This window comes from Triticum aestivum, chromosome 4A (assembly GCF_018294505.1).
Source record: "Triticum aestivum cultivar Chinese Spring chromosome 4A, IWGSC CS RefSeq v2.1, whole genome shotgun sequence".
Lineage (NCBI taxonomy): Eukaryota > Viridiplantae > Streptophyta > Magnoliopsida > Poales > Poaceae > Triticum > Triticum aestivum.
In genome coordinates, this window is record NC_057803.1 from 599198950 (window position 1) to 599220071 (window position 21122).

Below are 21122 nucleotides of genomic sequence, written 5' to 3' on the forward strand. Positions count from 1 at the left end.
GTCGAGCCGTCGGCATAGTTTTTGACTAAGCCGACGGCTAGGCCGTCGGCATAGTGGTGCCACGTGGCGACCGTTCGTTGGGCAGACTTGACGGCGGCCGCCGTTAGGCGTGATAGTTGCCGACGACCAGGGCCGTCGGCATAGATGTACGGCCCCCGTCGGCGTATCATATATGCCGACGGCCTCCCTGGCTGTGCCGACGCATATGTTGCCGACGGCCCTATGCCGACAGGGGCCGTCGGCATAGGCCTATCCCGACGGGACTCAGGCCTATGCCGACGGCCGTGGCCGTCGGCATAGGGGGCGATTCTGGTCGCTGTAGTCATCACTGGTCGCCGTTGTCGCCTCTTGCGTTTCTCGCCAGCAATGTGAGCCCGTGGTTGTAGCTCCCCGTTGCGACGATTGTAACTCAATGTCCGCCACTTGGGGCCGCTCACCGGCTTGCCATCGCCGCTCGCCGAGGCCGCTCACAGGCTCGCCATCGCCGCTTGTCGGGCCCACTCACCGATTGGATGGTTGCAGCAAAAATCAGTTGCTAAAAAAAGCTGGTCCCAAATCCGCTTCGAGCGGTTCCAGCAAAATCAAATGCTCGTTGTAGCAAAGGCAAAACGTGGTTCCAGCAAAAAGCACAAATTACAACAAAAAAGGATGAAAAACGTGCCTCGCTACGGCGCCTCATGAAGTAATTTGGTTCCAAAAAAAAACTCTCTGGGTCCCATCGCTGTTGAAGCAAAAAAAAATTGCTGGTAGCAGCTATCCGTGTTCCCGGTTCCAGCAAAAAACTAACGATGCAGCTCCCATCCATCCTGATTGTAGCACAAAATTGCATTGGATCCAGCTAGCAAACCAAGGAAACATGGTAGCAAAAACTGCAAACAAAAATGAAAGCTATCCCCCCCAGCAAAAGTCAAAAACGTCGATGTAGCAAAAAATCAAGCTTGTTCCAGCAAACTGAAAAGCCAGTGATAGCAAACTTGCGAATTTGGCGGTGGTTCCAGCAAAACCAAATGCCCGTGATAGCAAAAAAGATTATTGGTTCCAGCATCATCACATGCCGGTTGTAGCTTTCCAGTCGGCCGGTTCCAGCAACGAGGTGGGACGGTTCCTGCATCGCTGCCCCAGCTGGCACCGGTCACCGGGGTCGCACACCATGGAAACGCAGCTGGTGCACGAGCTTGCAGCCCGGTCGTCCTGCCCTTTGCACGCAGCTCCAAGATGAACGGCAAGAAAAGAAACAACAATCTCCTTTCCCAAGAGCAGAGCGTGTGTGCTGCATGTGCTTGAGCCCAACCTCGTGGGATCTATGGCGGACTGCGCATGGCATGAGAGAAAAGGCAAAAAAAAGCACAACCGAGCTCACCCCTCTCATGGATCTATGGAGGAAAAATGTTGCGCGAAGCAGAGAAGGCAACAAAAACGAGTTCAATTTCATGGGGATTAGGTGTGGATTTCTGGAGAGAACACACAAGGAGAAGGAGGAGAGATTGAGAATTGGGGGATTGAAGGGCGAGCAGGGCGAGGATGCCTCGTGTGGTCTCCAGAAAATGCTGAGGGGATGAAATGAAAGTGGTGGGGATAGAGATAAGCTTTTAGGTGGTGGGCCTGGGCTGCCTAGCGACGCGAGCGAGAGGACCGGCCGAACGCTCGGCCGGTCGACTGGCTACAAACATTTCCCATATATAAATGTACTGAATAATTGACCGGTGAAGAGCGTTGGCTTAATTACAATGGTCATCTCTGCATTTTTGCAAACTAATCAGATGGCACAGTAACCTGAATCTTTAAAACCTCACATAATATTGAGATTGCATTTTTTTTATGCCGGACTTGATGGGTGAAAGAGGTTGCAAATGAATATGTCAAGGTGGTTATCAATTATCATTGGTGCATCAACAAATCTACACAACTTAGACTGCGAGATGATTAAAATGTAAGGGAGACTTGTTTCTCATTTCAAACAAAAATAGGGTGACTTGTTACTTTTTTTGTAAACAAGTCAGGTTGCACATGTACCTGTTTGAAGGGGGTGTGTGTGGAATTTATGACACTTTGCTTGAAATTTTGTCATCTTGGGCTATCTCTGCATTTCTGTGATGCACGCGAATTAGGTGTGATGACAGACTTGATTTTTTTACCATGACGAATTGACAACGAATTTCTTATGCTTCACGCAGGTAAGGAGAATTTGTGCCTCTAAGGCCACCCCAACACAGATCAGGAGAAAAATTGATGTTTTCAATAAATCATCCAATATATACACTGTGTGGTAACTGTAACAGTAAAAAAGCTAGCTTCAGTTGGTCAGTTGCTACCTTTTAAGGGCACTGTTGCCATCTTCGTTTTCATGTTTGAGGCATTAAGAGTTGCCGTGTCAGGTCAGATGGAGAGGAAGCTCTTGACGGCGGCCCTGAAGGTGCGCGCCATGGCGGCCCAGGCGGCCTGCGTACGTCGGGTGCACGACGTCCCAGTAGAAGTAGCGGCCGGGGTCGTCGCAGAGTGTGTACTGCCACGTGCCGTTCTCGTCCTCCTGGCCGCAGTAGCCGTCGGGCCTGAAGCTCTCGCAGCACGGCCGCAGCGTGCTCTTGAACAACTTGTTGTCACTGTCACCATTGTTGTCGTCGAGGAGGAAGGCGGCGAAGGGGGTGTGGACGTCGAGGAGGAGGAAGGTGCGGTTGTTGGGGTCGAGGGCGCCGAGGACCGACCGGAGCGCGGCGTTGTACTGGGCGGCCCCGGCGTTGGCCAGCGGGTCGCAGCCGGTGTAGTTGAGCGGGCGGGTGAATACCGGCGTGCACCCCATGGGGTGCAGGTTGATCACCACCACCCTCCGCATCCCCGCCTCGTCGCGTAGCCGCCGCAGCTGCTCCCGGAGCTCCCGCACCACCGTCGGGATGTACGCGATCGCCGCCTGCACTCGGAGAGCAGCACATACACACGAGCAGTAGAAGTCCGTCAGTTATGGATTGGTAGCTTTGACAGACAACAGCGGCCAGTGCACGGTGACCACATACGCTGGTGCCGTTGTTGTCCTTGTCGGCGGCGTAGGCGTAGTCGTTGCCGGAGACGACGACGAGCGCCGTCCGCTTGGCGCAGCCCCGCTGCTGCTGGCTGTGGTGCATGGCCTGGAAGAGGTCGATCTGGGCGCTGATGTTGCGCTGGAAGTTGCCGGTGTCGAGCACGCCGGCGCCGCCGACGGCGAAGTTCATGCCGCGCGCGAGCGTCTCCCGCGACGCCCGCCGCCGCGCCTTGTAGGCCACCGGCGTCCGCATCCCCAGCGCCGAAGCTGCATGCATATGCCATGTCAGATCAAACAAAGAAACAGTACAAAATACTAGCTTTGTGGTGACTAATCAGTCCTACTAAGGTGCTGACTGACTGATTAGTGAGTGTAAGCTGATGAATAATCTGAGGAGCTTCTGTGCTGGAAAAGGGAAGGTGTCAGGGTTAGGTTGGAGCTGGGAATATCTTACTGTCCCCTTTTCTGACATGGAATGGCAGTACCAGCTGTTAGTAGATTCAGATTTGCTAATTTGCTCTTGACACTTTTTGGTTAGTACTAACTAAACAATGTGTATGATGCACATGGTAGCACGTAGTCAGTAAGAGAAAGATCTCGCTAGCTTAGCATAAAGTTTGGACCCGTACTTAAGAAAATGACATGTAGCAAACTGTCACTCCACACACTAAAAATGCCATGAAAATCGTTTGAAATGCCATATGTTCCTGGCGAACGTTCGCCAAGTAACATTAGCGCAAAGTTTCCTGGCGAAACAGAGCATCGCCATTGCCTGAGGAATATACAGCACGTAGTGGTGTTTATATATTATGAGGAGGTGTAATTAGCAGTAGATGGTAGTGTAGCTGAGCGTCATGCGCAACCACCCTATGAATGAAAAAGCCTATGTACATGTACGGTCAGACCTTAGAGCATCTCCAGCCGTTCAACCCCCCAGGGCGCCGAAAAAGAGCGGCCTGAGGGCGAACCGGCGCGAGATCGGCCTCTGGGGGCGACCTAGCTCCCAGCCCCGCCCCCAGGCGCCGCCCCCCAACTCGCGGCAAATTCAAACATAGTCATTCTCTCTCACAAAATAGGCGCCACAAATCCGGCGATCATACGGCCACAGTTCGTCGAACGAATGAAAAGTTCAGCGTGCAAAAAAGAAAGGCCACGCGTGCAGCGCATCAAACGGTAAGGTCGGCCTCCGGCGTCGGCGGAGTCAGCGTGCGCTGGCTTGGCGGCGTCGGCGGAGTCGGTGTGCGCTGGCTTCGCGGCGTCGGCGTGGCTTCTGTGCTGCGGGGAGTCTCGGCGGCATCACTCGGGCTTGGCGGCGGCGGCGTGGGCGTAGGCGTGGGCGGCGGCGTCGAGGGAAGCTGGTTCAGGATGAGGCCACGCTCCATCAAGTACCACGCCTTGACCGCCTCGTCGTTGCTCTGGAGCATGTCCGCCCCGCCCAGCAGGAAAGCCAGGTCGGTGTTTCTCTTCTTAGCGGCGACGTTGGTCCGGAGTAGGTCAAGCTTGACGGCGTTGCTCGACATTAACGCCGACCACCGCGCCTCGGTCTTCTCTTCACGAAGGGCGGCCCGGACCTGTACGTCGTCGAGGTAGTGCCGGATGGACTCCTGCACTCGAGCGGTGGCCGCGTCGGTGTGCTTCCCCTTATTGGCACCTTTGTTGCTGTCCGACCGGCCTTCTGACGCGTCCGGCTTGTATGTCTCCTTGGCCTTGTCGAGGGTGCGCCGGACTTCCGCCCACTTCTCACACTTTTCGATGCGCTTGTAAACGTGGAGGTACTTGAATTTGGCATCGTTGTTGCCCTGCCGATACAAGGCGAACATGCGCAGCAACTGCGCGGAGGAACAAACAGTTGGCGGGTGCACACGGCGAAGAGAGGAGAGAGACCGGCGTGCCATACCATATCCGCAACGATGGTGCCCACTAGTAGCAAAGGGGGCAAAGGTCCAGGCCGGGTCAGCCCATTAGTCCCGGTTCAGTCCAGAACCGGGACCAATGGGGGCATTGGACCCGGTTCGTGATCCCAGGGGGGCGGCCGGGCCACGTGGGCCATTGGTCCCGGTTCGTCTGGACTTTTGGTCCCGGTTGGTGGGACGAACCGGGACCAATGGGCCTCGCTCCTGGGCCACCACCATTGGTCCCGGTTGGTGGCTTGAACCGGGACCAAAGGCTCCCCTTTAGTCCCGGTTCATGCCACCAACCGGGACCAATGAGGTGCCTATATATACCCCCTCGCGTAAGAGCAGAGCACACTGCTCTGTTTTTCTGGCCGGGGGGGGGGGAGAGGGCTTGGTGGTGCTCTAGCTCACCTCCTATGCACACAAGGTGTTCGATGAAATGCCCGAGCCACACTACTTAAGCTTTCTCCTCTCCAAGCTTGACCTCCAAGCTCCATTTTCTTCAATATTTGTCTAGGTTTTGCGGTCCGTCACGCCCCGTCCCCGTCTTCACCGCTGTCGATCACCCGCGCCGAGCTCATCACCGGCACCACCGTGGTGAGCCTCTTGTTCTTATCTTCTTTCTGAAAGGAAAAAATATTCTTACTTGTATGTTTACATAGATACTTGTATTATTTTCTTACTTTTATTATTTCATCTTATATAGTGCGATGGTTTTGGTATCCGCCCCCGTCGTCCCTCGTCCTGTCTATGATTCAGATGTGGTAAATATATTATCTTTATGACTATTGGTTCATTTATTGTTTATGAAAATTATGCGGACCAACGTGACATAGATTTTATTTATCTAGGATGTATGTGAACCGGAAATTCCAACAGACCCTATTGTCGAGAGGTTAAATTTAGTTGAAGAAGAAAACAATTTCTTGAAGGAAAAAATAAAAAAAATTGAGGAGGAGAAGATGATATTGGAGTTGCATGTTCCGGATATCGTCGATGATCACAAGATCAAGATGGATGCAATGCACTTGAAGATTAGAAAGATTAGAAAATATGTCATTCATACCGAGGCTTGATATCATTATGCCGTTGGATCAATTGTTACCTTGATTGCGATTATGATCGCATTTGTTTTCGCATTGAAATGTTTTACATAGTTTCAATGTATGGTTTAATTAATTAGATGCCCTGGAGAGCTATATGTTGTTAGATGAGAACTATGTATGTACTTTGGTTTTAATGTGATGATGAACTTCTATTAATTTGGACACTTAATTATATATAATGCACGCAGATGAACCGGCAATGGATGTACGGTGACAGACACACCTCCGAGTACATTAAGGGCGTGCATGAGTTTCTCGATGCGGCTGAGGCAAACAAGTAGAATGGTTTTATGTGTTGTCCATGCACTGAATGTGGGAATACGAGGTCTTACTCTAACCGGAAAATCCTTCACTCCCACCTGCTTTACAAGGGTTTTATGCCACACTATAATGTTTGGACGAGGCACGGAGAAATAGGGGTTATGATGGAGGACGGCGAAGAAGAAGAGTACGATGACAACTATGTGCCCCCTGAATACGGTGATGCTGCAACGGGGGGAGCTGGTGAAGATCAAGAGGAACCAGACGATGTGCCCAATGATGCTGCAACGGGTGAAGCTGCTGAAGATCAAGAGGAACAAGACGATGTGCCCGATGATGATGATCTCCGCCGGGTCATTATCGATGCAAGGACGCAATGCGAAAGTCAAAAGGAGAAGCTGAAGTTCGATCGCATTTTAGAGGATCACAAAAAAGGGTTGTACCCCAATTGCGAAGATGGCAACACAAATCTCGGTACCGTACTGGAATTGCTGCAGTGGAAGGCAGAGAATGCTGTGCCTGACAAAGGATTTGAGAAGCTACTGAAAATATTGAAGAAGAAGCTTCCAAAAGATAACGAATTGCCCGACAGTAGATACGCAGCAAAGAAGGTCATATGCCCTCTAGGATATATAGGAGGTGGAGAAGATACATGCATGCCCTAATGACTGCATCCTCTACCGCGGTGCATACAAGGATCTGAACGCATGCCCGGTATGCGGTGCATTGTGGTATAAGATCAGACGAGATGACCCTGGTGATGTTGACGGTGAGCCCCCCAGGAAGAGGGTTCTCGCGAAGGTGATGTGGTATGCTCCTATAATACCACGGTCGAAACGTCTGTTCAGAAACAAAGAGCATGCCAAGTTGATGCGATGGTACAGTGAGGACCGTAAGAAAGACGGGAAGTTGAGAGCACCCGCTGACGGGTCGCAGTGCAGAAAATCGAGAGAAAGTACTGGGATGAGTTTGCAAAGGACCCAAGGAACGTATGGTTTGCTTTAAGCGCGGATGGCATTAATCCTTTCGGGGAGCAGAGCAGCAATCACAGCACCTGGCCTGTGACTTTATGTATGTATAACCTTCCTCCTTGGATGTGCATGAAGCGGAAGTTCATTATGATGTCAGTTCTCATCCAATGCCCTAAGCAACCCGGCAATGACATTGATGTGTACCTAAGGCCATTAGTTGAAGAATTTTTACAGTTGTGGAATGGAAACGGTGTATGTACGTGGGATGAGCACAAACAGGAGGAATTTAACCTAAAGGCGTTGCTGTTCGTGACCATCAACGATTGGCCCGCTCTCAATAACCTTTCAGGACAGACAAACAAAGGATACCATGCATGCACACACTGTTTAGATGACACTGAAAGTATATACCTGGACAAATGCAGGAAGAATGTGTACCTGGGCCATCGTCGATTTCTTCCGACCAACCATCAATGTCGAAAGAAAGGCAAGCATTTCAAAGGCGAGGCAGATCACTGGAAGAAGCCTGCCATGCATACCGGTGATCACGTACTTGCTATGGTCAATGATTTACACGTAATCTTTGGAAAGGGTCCCGGCGCACTAGCGGTTCCGAATGACGCTGAGGGACACGCACCCATGTGGAAGAAGAAATCTATATTTTGGGACCTACCCTACTGGAAAGACCTAGAGGTCCGCTCTTCAATCGACGTGATGCACATGACGAAGAACCTTTGTGTGAACTTGCTAGGCTTCTTGGGCATGTATGGAAAGACAAAAGATACACCTGGGGCATGGGAGGACCTGCAACATTTGCACGAAAAAGACGGCATGCCTCTGAAGCAGTATGAAGGTCCTGCCAGCTACGCTCTTACGAAAGAAGAGAAAGAAATATTCTTTGAATGCCTGCTCAGTATGAAGGTCCCGACTGGCTTCTCGTCGAATATAAAGGGAATAATAAATATGCCAGAGAAAAAGTTCCAGAACCTAAAGTCTCATGATTGCCACATGATTATGACACAACTGCTTCCGGTTGCATTGAGGGGGCTTCTACCGGAAAACGTCCGATTAGCCATTGTGAAGCTATGTGCATTCCTCAATGCAATCTCTCAGAAGGTGATTGATCCAGAAATCGTACCAAGGCTAAGGAGTGATGTGGCGCAATGTCTTGTCAGTTTCGAGCTGGTGTTCCCACCATCCTTCTTCAATATCATGATGCCTGTCCTAGTTCATCTAGTCGACGAGATTGTCATTCTGGGGCCCATATTTCAACACAATATGTTCCCCTTTGAGAGGTTCATGGGAGTCCTAAAGAAATATGTCCGTAACCGCGCTAGGCCAGAAGGAAGCATCTCCATGGGCCATCAAACAGAGGATGTTATCGGGTTTTGTGTTGACTTCATTCCTGGCTTTAAGAAGATAGGTCTCCCTAAATCGCGGTATGAGGGGAGACTGACTGGAAAAGGCACTCTTGGAAGTGACTCAATAATATGCAGGGATGGATATTCTTGGTCTCAAGCACACTACACAGTTCTACAGAACTCTACCTTGGTGACCCCGTATGTCGATAAACACAAGAACAGTCTGCGCTCCAGACACCCGGAGCAGTGCGACGACTGGATTACATGTGAACACATCAGGACTTTCAGCAGTTGGTTGGAAACAAGTCTCAGAGGTGACAACACTATTTGTGATGAGCTGTACTTGTTGTCCAGGGGACCATCTTTGACTGTATGGACTTACAAAGGATACGAGATAAATGGGAATACATTTTACACGATCGCCCAAGATCAAAAGAGCACCAACCAAAACAGCGGTGTCCGCTTTGATGCAGCAACCGAGAGCGGAAAGGACACATATTATGGTTACATAGTGGACATATGGGAACTTGACTACGGACATGATTTTAAGGTCCCTTTGTTTAAGTGCAAATGGGTCAATCTTTCAGGAGGCGGGGTACAGGTAGACCCATAGTACGGAATGACAATAGTGGATCTGAAAAATCTTGGGTACACTGACAACCGTTCGTCCTAGCCAATGATGTGGCACAGGTTATCTATGTGAAGAACATGTCTACCAAACCGAGAAAAAGAAAAGATAAGGAAGTGAATACATCATACGATGAGCCAAAGCGTCACATAGTTCTTTCAGGAAAAAGGGACATCCTGGGAGTGGAGGGCAAGACAAACATGTCTGAAGATTATGAAAAGTTTCATGAAATTCCTTCCTTCAATGTCAAGGCTGACCCAAGCATCCTGATAAACCATGAAGATTATCCATGGCTACGGCGCAATAAGCAAATGACACAAGCGAAGAAAAAGTGAAGACTTTCTCCCGCAACTATTATGATGATACCATGCCAACTTTGTAACACACGAGTATGCTATGCCAACTTTTTCAGAGTTCATTTGAAAACTATGAATTTAGGTCGAATTTTCTCTAAAGGTGCATCGATGTTCATTTTGTTAGTAAAGTTAATCACAAACTTGTGACTCACACAAATTTCAAAGAATTCAAATTTTAACTGTTCAAATTTGAAAACTAATGGCACTAACAAAAAGTTTATAATTTTTCTACAACTAACGGCACTAACAGAAAGTTTATAATTTTGCTGACCAAAAAGCAAAAAGAATTAAAAAATAAAGCAAAAAATAAAAGAAAATAAATAATACAGAAAACAAAACAAAAAAACTGTAAAAAAATAAAAATAGCAACAATAAGTATTTTGTTGTAAGTAGAAACAAAATAAAATAAATAAATCAACAAAGAAAACAAAAAAAACTAAAAAAGTGTTTTCAAATTTGAAAACTAATGGCACTAACATAAAGTTTATAATTTTTCTAAAACTAAAAGCAAAAAAGAATTAAAAAATGAAGCAAAAAAACAAAAAAAAATAATGCAGAAAACAAAACAAAAAAACTGGAAAAAATAGGGCTCGCCCCTGGCCCATGACCATTAGAGGGACGAGCTTATAAACCGGTGTGGGCGCCCTTCGGTTGGCGAGGTGGGACTAAACTCTAAGCGCAACGAGGACCAACCCATTAGTCCCGGTTTGTGGCAGCTCCTCTCAAAGTGAAAATAGATGCCCCTATACAGGGAATTTGACCTAAATTCATAATGAATCTCTCTGAAATTCATAGAAATTGATTATGAATTTAGGTTGAATTTTCTCTATAGGTGCACCTATGTTCATTTTTTAGTAAAGTTAATCACAAACTTGTGATTCACACAAATTTTACAAAATTCAAATTTAAACTATTCAAATTTTAAAACTAATGGCACTAACAGAAAGTTTATAATTTTTGTGACCTAAAAGAAAGAAGAAATCACTAAAAAACTATAAGTATTTAGTTCTAAGTAGAAATGAAAAAATAAATAGCAAAAAAGAAAAAAAATGCCTATAATATTTGTTATGACTAACTAAAATTACCAAATTGAGTATAATGATAAAACACAGTAATATTAAATAGCAGGAAAAAGAATGACTCAAAAATCAATTTTTATAGTAAAGTTATTCATAAACTAGTGATTCACATAAATTTTAAAAAATTCAAATTTTAAAACTAATGGCACTAACAGAAAGTTTATAATTTTTGTGACCTAAAAGAAAAAGGAAATCACTAAAAAACTATATGTATTTAGTTCTAAGTAGAAATAAAAAATTAAATAGCAAAAAAGAAAAAAATGTCACCTACTGGGCCAGCACGGCCTGAATACGACTAGAAACCCAACCATGGGCCAGGATTCAGGCCCGCAGCAGGCTCAGTAGGCCCACAGGCATTGGAGTGTCCCATTAGGCCCGTAAGCCTACAGTTCAGAGGAGTTCGAAAGGGAACACAGAGCAGGGCTTATAAACAGGTGCGGGAGCTCTTCAGCTAGCAAGGTGGGACTAAAAATCCCACCGCACCGCAGGCCATTTGTCCCGGTTAGACGCACAAACCAGGACCATAGGGGGGCAATTGTACCGGTTCGTGGCACAAACCGGTACGAATGCCTACCTATGGTCCTGGTTCGTGCGACGAACCAGGACCAATGGCCTCTGCTTCCAGCCCTTTGGGCTACCGAAATGAGACCTTTGGTCCCGGTTGGTAGCACGAACCGGGACCATAGGTGGCATTGGTACCGGTTCGTGCCACGAACCGAGACCAATGCTTCATGTATATATACCCACCACTTAGCGGTTTCAGTTTACATCGCCCATTTCCCCCCGACACCGCCGAGCTCATCGCCGCTAGGCTGCCTCGCCGTCGCCGCCCACGCCGTTACCCCTGCCCCGCCGATGACCCACAAGTATAGGGGATCTATCGAATTCCTTTCGATAAGTAAGAGTGTCGAACCCAACGAGGAGCAGAAGGAAATGATAAGCGGTTTTCAGGAAGGTATTCTCTACAAGTACTGAAATAAGTGGTAACAGATAGTTTTGTGATAGGATAAATTGTAACGAGCAACAAGTAACAAAAGTAAATAAAGTGCAACAAGATGGCCCAATCCTTTTGTAGCAAAGGACAAGCCGGAACAAACTCTTATAATAGGAAAAACACTCCCGAGGACACATGGGAAAGCTAGTTTTCATGACGTTCATATAATTCACGTTCGATACTTTCATAATTTGTATGTGGGTGGACCGGTGCTTGGGTGCCGTTCTTACTTGAACAACCATCCCACTTATGATTAACCACTATTGCAAGCATCCGCAACTATAACAAAAGTATTAAGGTAAACCTAACCATAGCATGAAACATGTGGATCCAAATCAGCCCCTTACGAAGCAACGCATAAACTAGGGTTGAAGCTTCTGTCACTCTAGCAACCCATCATCTACTTATTACTTCCCAATGCCTTCCTCTAGGCCCAAATAATGGTGAAGTGTTATGTAGTCGACGTTCACATAACACCACTAGAGGCTAGACAACATACATCTTATCAAAATATCAAACGAATACCAAATTCACATGACTACTCATAGCAAGACTTCTCCCTTGTCCTCAGGAACGAACGTAATTACTCACAAAGCATATTCATGTTCAAAATCAGAGGGGTAATAATATGCATATAGGATCTGAACATATGATCTTCCACCAATTAAACCAACTAGCATCAACTACAAGGAGTAATCAACACTCACCGGCAACCTACTAGCACCAATCCCAGACTTTGAGACAAGAATTGGATACAAGAGATGAACTAGGGTTTGGAGATGAGATGGTGCTGGTGAAGATGTCGATGGAGATTGCCCTCTCCCGATGAGAGGGGCGTTGGTGATGACGATGGTGATGATTTCCCCCTCCCGGAGGTAAGTTTGCAGAACAGCTCTGCCGGAGCTCTAGATTGGATCCGTCAAGGTTCCGCTTTGTGGCAGCGGAGTCTCGTCCCGAAAAGTTCCTTCTTATTTTTTTCTCATCGAAAGACCTCATATAGGAGAAGATGGGCGTCGGAGAGCCACCAGGGGGCCCAGAAGGTAGGGGGCGCGCCCTAGGGGGGGTGCCCCCACCCTCGTGAGCAGGGTGTGGGCCCCCTGGCCTTCATCTTTGGCGTGGATTTTTCTTTATTTCTTTTAAGACGTTCCGTGGAGTTTCAGGACTTTTGGAGTTGCACAGAATAGGTCTCTAATATTTGCTCCTTTTCCAGACCAGAATTCCAGCTGCCGGCATTCTCCCTCCTTATGTAAACTTTGTAAAATAAGAGAGAATAGCCATAAGTATTGTGATATAAAGTGAAATAACAGTCCATAATGCAATAAATATTGGTATAAAAGCATGATGCAAAATGGACGTATCAACTCCCCCAAACTTAGACCTCGCTTGTCCTCAAGCGAAAAGCCGATAACAATAAATATGTCCTCATGTTTAGAGGTAGAGGCGTCGATAAAAATAAAATACGGACATGAAGGCATCATGATTATTCTCATAACAACAACATATATAGATTTTGTCATACGATTACCTATGTTCAAGTGATGATCTGTTCACAATGCAAAAGTATAAATCATAAACCTTATTGGGCTCCAACAAACTATAATCTCAGTCATTGAAGCAATTGCAATTTATCATAACATCGGAAAGAGTCTATGTCAAAGCTAAAAAGCAAGTCCACATACTCAACTATCATTTAGTCCTCCATAATTGCTAACACTCATGCGGTACTTGTGGTTACGGAGTTTTGATCGGACACAGAGAAAGATAGGGGCTTATAGTTTTGCCCCACAACCTTTTACCTCAAGGGTAATTTCAACAATAATGGTTCATGCTCCCCTACATCCAATTAGATATATATATCATGTTCTTTCCAACATGCTGAGCTTGCCAAAGGATAAAATGAAAAAGAAAAGGTGAAGATCACCATGACTCTTGCATAAGGTAGAACATAATAATAACGGATTGGCCCTTCGCAGAGGGAAGCAGAGGTTGCCATGTTTTTTTATGGTTGGATATATAAAATCTCAATGCGAAAGAACGTCACTTTATATTGCCCCTTGTGATATGAACCTTTATTATGCAGTCCCTCGCTTTTATTACTTCCACATCACAAGATCTTATATAGCTTATTTCTCCCACACCAATCAATCATACATATTTAGAGCAATTTTTTTTGCTTTGCACCGATGACAACTTACTTGAAGGATCTTACTCAATACATAGGTAGATATGGTGGACTCTCATGGCAAAACTGGTTTAAGGGTATTTGGAAGCATAAGTAGTATTTCTACTTGGTGCTGAGAATTTGGCTAGCATGAGGGGGAAAGGCAAGCTCAACAAATTAGAGGATCCGTGACAACATACTTTGTCTCAGATATAAGAAAGACATAACTCATTACGTTGTCTTCCTTGTCCAACATCAACTCTTTAGCATGTCATATTTTAATGAGTGCTCCCAACCTATTAGCACCAATCCCACCAGGGGGCCCACGAGGTAGGGGGCGCGCCCCCACCCTCGTGAGCAGGGTGTGGGCCCCCTGGCCTTCATCTTTGGCGTGGATTTTTCTTTATTTCTTTTAAGACGTTCCGTGGAGTTTCAGGACTTTTGGAGTTGCATAGAATAGGTCTCTAATATTTGCTCCTTTTCCAGACCAGAATTCCAGCTGCCGGCATTCTCCCTCCTTATGTAAACTTTGTAAAATAAGAGAGAATAGCCATAAGTATTGTGATATAAAGTGAAATAACAGTCCATAATGCAATAAATATTGATATAAAAGCATAATGCAAAATGAACGTATCAACCGCCCCCGAGCCCACGCCGACGCCATCCGCCGCCCACGCCGTTGCCGTCCGCCGCCCCCGAGCGTGCCCTGCCGCACCCCCTGCACCCCTGATCCCGTCCGCAACCCCCGAGCGCGCCCTGCCTCGCCGTCGTCGCCGAGCGCGCCCCGCCCTCACCCTCGCCGACACCGAGCCCGTCCTCGTCGCCGTCGCCCCCGATGTCCGCCGCCCGCGTCTCCTCCCCGATCCTGTCGGGAGAGGTAGCTACCGCCCCATCCTCCCCCATTCCTTCCTTCCCCTTGCAAAATATTGATATGATGAATTATGATGAATGAGGGGGGTCATGTGTATGTATGTATGTGTGTATGTATATGTAAATTTTGATATTTTTTTGTTCATATATAATGTAGATGTCTATGTGTGTATGGAATTATATCGATGGATGTATATATATAGAACATTCGTAGAAAATATGACAAATCCGATATGACCAATGTCCCCCTCCGGTTCACTCGGGAACACTAACTCTCTCGGAGAAAAAAATGTTATCGGGGAGAAAAAAAGTTCTAGGATCGTCAAGGGGTCGAGAGGGGGTCGAGGGTCGCCGAGGGGTCGAGGGTCGAGAGGGGGTCGAGGGTCGCCAAGGGGTCGAGGGTTGAGAGGGGGTCGACGGTCGCCGAGGCGTCGAGGGTCGAGAGGGGGTCTAGGGTTGCCGAGGGGTCGAGGGTCGTCGAACATGAGAGGAAGAAGATGATAAAAAAGAAGAGAAAGAAGAAAAAAAGAGGAGAAGAAAGAATAGAGATCTTCTCCTCTATTCTTTCTTCTCCTTTTTTTTCTTCTTCTTCCTCTTTTTTTTATTGGGAACGAGGGTCGGCGAGGTTCGCCGAGCGGTAGAGGAAACCCTAAATAGCAAGTATCGTTGGTGTGAGATACATGTGGCCGTCGGTGTCGGACACTACATCCACGTCCCACAAGCCACACGTATATATGTTCTCTCTCTCTGTGTGTGTGTGTGTGTATAGAGAGATACTATTCATCACACAGGCTGCACAATAAGTTATTCTTAATCCGAGTTAATCTTATGATGATTTCATAATTAAATTAGGTTTGGAATTCAAATAGTTACGATCCTATTGATTCACTACGTAAAATTTGGCATAAGAAAATTAAAATATAAGTCACAAGACAAGAAAATTTGCAGTTTATGTGTATTTTGTACTATGTTTTTTATGTTTGTAATTTTACATAACATAAAATATTTTTATGACGATTATATATTTTCTGATGGTCTTTTTTTACGTTGGAAATCAGATAAAACTTACGGAACGTAAAATTACCGTGCATTGATGGTAAAATAGAGGAGGTAAAGAATAATTATTCCTCACACAGGGTGACGAATAGCGCGACCCTATATATATATATATATATATATATATATATATATATATATATATATAACAGCACTATTCTGATCCCAGGATTAAAATAACTATTTGGATCACGGCGCGCCTATATAGGGCTGAGCCGATGTTTCCGAACTCCCGCAACTGTGCACGTTACACAGAAGAAGAAAAAAATCACATGATCCACTCCACCACCCCATCGACCCCTGCATCGGTTCCTGAATCAGGCAACTGCCGCCGCCGCCGACCTACCCAGATCACGCCACCGCCGTCTCCATTCTCCCTGGGCTGTGCTGCCACATCCACTCGCCGGTCCCCATCCCTGGAGCACCTCCAACCACGGGCCCCCATCCCCGAAGTGCCTCATGCCACCGGCCCCGATCCCCGGAGCGCTTTCCTCCTCCGCGGCCAGTTCCCATCCTCCTCCGCGGCCGACGCACTCCCTTCCCACGGCCGGCGCCCGTCCTCCTCTACTGCGAGCCTCTCCCGCTACTCTCGCTGTCGCGGCCGGCCCATCGCCCTGGATCTCGCTACTGCCGCCTGCCTCGCACCGCCCAGCCTTCTGCCATGTATCTCTCGACCAGCAGCGACGCCACGACCCTCTTGCGCTGCCCCGACCAGTGAGCACCTCGCCACCCCAAGCCACACGAGCTGGCTGCCAAAGCCCTCGGTCTACTAACTTAGAGATGACACCGCCCACCACCGCTGTCGGTGATCTGGATCCGACGCCTCCAGGGCCTTCACCACATTCCGTGGCCCCTGCCACCACGGCCGTCCACCGCTTCCCAATGCTACCGTGCACCGTTTCAGCTATACCGCGGTTGCCTGCACCATCGCTGCTGGAAAGGGCCGCCGACGCTGTGTTCCGGTGAGGTCAACATGCTGCAATTGTTGGAAATATGCCCTAGAGGCAATAATAAATAGTTATTATTATATTTCCTTGTTCATGATAAATCGTTTATTATCCATGCTAGAATTGTATTGATAGGAAACTCAGATACATGTGTGGATACATAGACAACACCATGTCCCTAGTAAGCCTCTAGTTGACTAGCTCGTTGATCAATAGATGGTTACGGTTTCCTGACCATGGACATTGGATGTCATTGATAACGGGATCACATCATTAGGAGAATGATGTGATGGACAAGACCCAATCCTAAGCATAGCACTAGATCGTGTACTTCATATGCTAAAGCTTTTCTAATGTCAAGTATCATTTCCTTAGACCATGAGATTGTGCAACTCCTGGATACCGTGGGAGTGCTTTGGGTGTGCCAAACGTCACAACGTAACTGGGTGGCTATAAAGGTACACTACGGGTATCTCCGAAAGTGTTTGTTGGGTTGGCACGAATCAAGACTGGGATTTGTCACTCCGTGTGACGGAGAGGTATCTCTGGGCCCACTCGGTGGGACATCATCATAATGTGCACAATGTGATCAAGGAGTTGATCACGGGATGATGTGTTATGGAACGAGTAAAAGAGACTTGCCGGTAACGAGATTGAACAAGGTATCGGGATACCGACGATCGAATCTCGGGCAAGTATCGTACCACTAGACAAAGGGAATTGTATACGGGATTGATTAAGTCCTTGACATCGTGGTTCATCCGATGAGATCATCGTGGAACATGTGGGAGCCAACATGGGTATCCAGATCCCTCTATTAGTTATTGACCGGAGAACGTCTCGGTCTTGTCTGCATGTCTCCCGAACCCGTAAGGTCTACACACTTAAGGTTCGGTGACGCTAGGGTTATAGAGATATTAGTATGCGGTAACCCGAATGTTGTTCGGAGTCCCGGATGAGATCCCGGACGTCACGAGGAGTTCCGGAATGGTCCGGAGGCAAAGAATTATATATAGGAAGTGCTATTTCGACCATCGGGACAAGTTTCGGGGTCACCGGTATTGTACCGGGACCACCAGAAGGGTCCCGGGGGTCCACCGGGTGGGGCCACCTGCCCCGGGGGCCACATGGGCTGTAGGGGGTGCGGCTTGGCCTACATGGGCCAAGGGCACCAGCCCCTAGAGGCCCATGCGCCAAAGGGACAAGAGGAGGGGAGAGTCCTAAAGGGGGAAGGCACCTCCGAGGTGCCTTGGGGAGGATGGACTCCTCCCCCCCTTGGCCGCACCTTTCCTTGGAGGAAGGGGCAAGGCTGCGCCCTCCCCCTCTCCCTTGGACCTATATATAGTGGGGGGAAGGGAGGGCAACCAAACCTAAGCCCTGGCGCCTCCCTCTCCCTCCCATGACACATCTCCCTCCTCCCGCAACGCTTGGCGAAGCTCTGTTGGAATCCCGCTACTTCCACCACCACGCCGTCGTGCTGTTGGATCTCCATCAACCTCTCCTCCCCCTTGCTGGATCAAGAAAGAGGAGACGTCGCTGCTTCGTACGTGTGTTGAACGCGGAGGTGCCGTCCGTTCGGCGCTAGGATCATCGGTGATTTGGATCACGACGAGTACGACTCCATCAACCCCGTTCTCTTGAACGCTTCCGTGCGCGATCTACAAGGGTATGTAGATCCACTCCCCCTCGTTGCTAGATGAATCCATAGATAGATCTTGGTGACACGTAGGAAAATTTTGAATTTATGCTACGTTCCCCAACAATGGCATCATGAGCCAGGTCTATGCGTAGTTTCTATGCACGAGTATAACACAAAGTAGTTGTGGGCGTTGATTTTGTTCAATATGCTTGCCGTTACTAGTCTTATCTTGATTCGGCGGCATTGTGGGATGAAGCGGCCCGGACCGACCTTACACGTACTCTTACGTGAGACTGGTTCCACCGACTGACATGCACTAGTTGCATAAAGGTGGCTAGCGGGTGTCTGTCTCTCCCACTTTAGTCGGATCGGATTCGATGAAAAGGGTCCTTATGAAGGGTAAATAGCAATTGGCATATCACGTTGTGGTTTTTGCGTAGGTAAGAAACGTTCTTGCTAGAAACCCATAGCAGCCACGTAAAACATGCAAACAACAATTAGAGGACTTCTAACTTGTTTTTGCAGGGTATGCTATGTGATGTGATATGGCCAAAAGGATGTGATGAATGATATATGTGATGTATGAGATTGATCATGTTCTTGTAATAGGAATCACGACTTGCATGTCGATGAGTATGACAACCGGCAAGAGCCATAGGAGTTGTCTTAATTTATTTAGGACCTGCGTGTCAACATAAACGTCATGTAATTACTTTACTTTATTGCTAACCGTTAGCTGTAGTAGTAGAAGTAATAGTTGACGAGACAACTTCATGAAGACACGATGATAGAGATCATGATGATGGAGATCATGGTGTCATGCCGGTGACAAGATGATCATGGAGCCCCAAGATGGAGATCAAAGGAGCTATATGATATTGGCCATATCATGTCACTATTATTTGATTGCATGTGATGTTTATCATGTTTATACATCTTGTTTACTTAGAACGATGGTAGTAAATAAGATGATCCCTCACTAAAATTTCAAGAAGGTGTTCCCCCTAACTGTGCACCGTTGCGACAGTTCGTTGTTTCGAAGCACCACGTGATGATCGGGTGTGATAGATTCTAACGTTCACATACAATGGGTGTAAGAAAGATTTACACACGCGAAACACTTAGGTCGACTTGACGAGCCTAGCATGTGTACAGACATGGCCTCGGAACACAAAAGACCGAAAGGTCGAGCATGAGTCGTGTGGTAGACACGATCAACATGAAGATGTTCACCGATGTTGACTAGTCCGTCTCACGTGATGATCGGACACGGCCTAATTGACTCGGATCATGTAATCACTTAGATGACTAGAGGGATGTCTATCTGAGTGGGAGTTCATAAGATGAACTTAATTATCCTGAACATAGTCAAAAGGTCTTCGCAAATTATGTCGTAGCTCGTGCCTCAGTTCTACTGTTTAGATATGTTCCTAGAGAAAATTTAGTTGAAAGATTATAGTAGCAATTACGCGGACTAGGTCCGTAAACTGAGGATTGTCCTCATTGCTTCATAGAAGGCTTATGTCCTTAATGCACCGCTCAGTGTGCTGAACCTCGAACGTCGTCTGTGGATGTTGCGAACATCTGACATACACGTTTTGATGACTACATGATAGTTCAGTGCGTAATGCTAAATGGTTTAAAATTGAGGCACCAAAGACGTTTTTGAAACATCGCAGAACATATGAGATGTTCCAAGGACTGAAATTGGGATTTCAGGCTCGTGCCCACGTCAAGAGGTATAAGACCTCCGACGATTTTCTTAGCCTGCAAACTAAGGGAGAAAAGCTCAATTGTTGAGCTTGTGCTCAGATTGTCTGAGTACAACAATCGCTTGAATCAAGTGGGAGTTGATCTTCCAGATGAAATAGTGATGGTTCTCCGAAGACATTACCACCAAGCTGCTAGAGCTTCGTGATGAACTATAATATATCAGGGACATATATGATGATCCTTTAGATATTCGCGATGTTTGACACCACAAAAGTAGAAATCAAGAAGGAGCATCAATTTTTGATGGGAAGGGATACTTCATGAAACGGCAATTCAGTTGTTGCTCTAGTGAAGAAACCCAAGGTTGAACCCAAACCCGAGACTAAGTGCTTCTGTAATAAGGGGAACAGCAACTGGAGCAGAATTACCCTAGATACTTGGTAGATGAGAAGGCTGGCAAGGTCGATAGAAGTATATTGGATATACATTGTGTTGATGTGTACTTTACTAGTACTCCTAGTAGCACTAGGGTATTAGATACCGGTTCAGTTGCTAAGTGTTAGTAACTCGAAATAAAAGCTACGGAATAAACGTAGACTAGCTAAAGGTGAGTTGACGATATGTGTTGGAAGTGTTTCCAATGTTGATATGATCAAGCATCGCATGCTCCCTCTACCATCGAGATTGGTGTTTGCGTTGAGCATAGACATGATTGGATTATGTCTATCGCAATATGGTTATTCATTTAAAGAGAATAATGGTTACTCTGTTTATTTGAATAATACCTTCAAATGGTCTTACACCTGAAATGAATGGTTTATTGAATCTCGATCATAGTGATACACATGTTCATGCCAAAAGATAGTAATGATAGTACCACCTACTTGTGGCACTGCCACTTAAGTCATATCGGTATAAAACGCATGAAGAAGCTCCATATTGATGGATCTTTGGGCTCACTCATTTTTGAAAAGTTTGAGACATGCGAACCATGTCTATTGGTGTATACGCATGAAGAAACTCCATGCAAATGGACCGTTTTAACTCACTTGATTTTGAATCACTTGAGACA

The 21122-nt window shown here is 47.0% G+C and overlaps 1 pseudogene; it reads right to left on the minus strand.

Moving 5' to 3' along the window:
• Positions 1–2376: 2376 nt before the first annotated feature.
• Positions 2377–21122, minus strand: part of LOC123083996 (GDSL esterase/lipase At5g03610-like) — a 74344-nt pseudogene continuing 55598 nt past the window's right edge.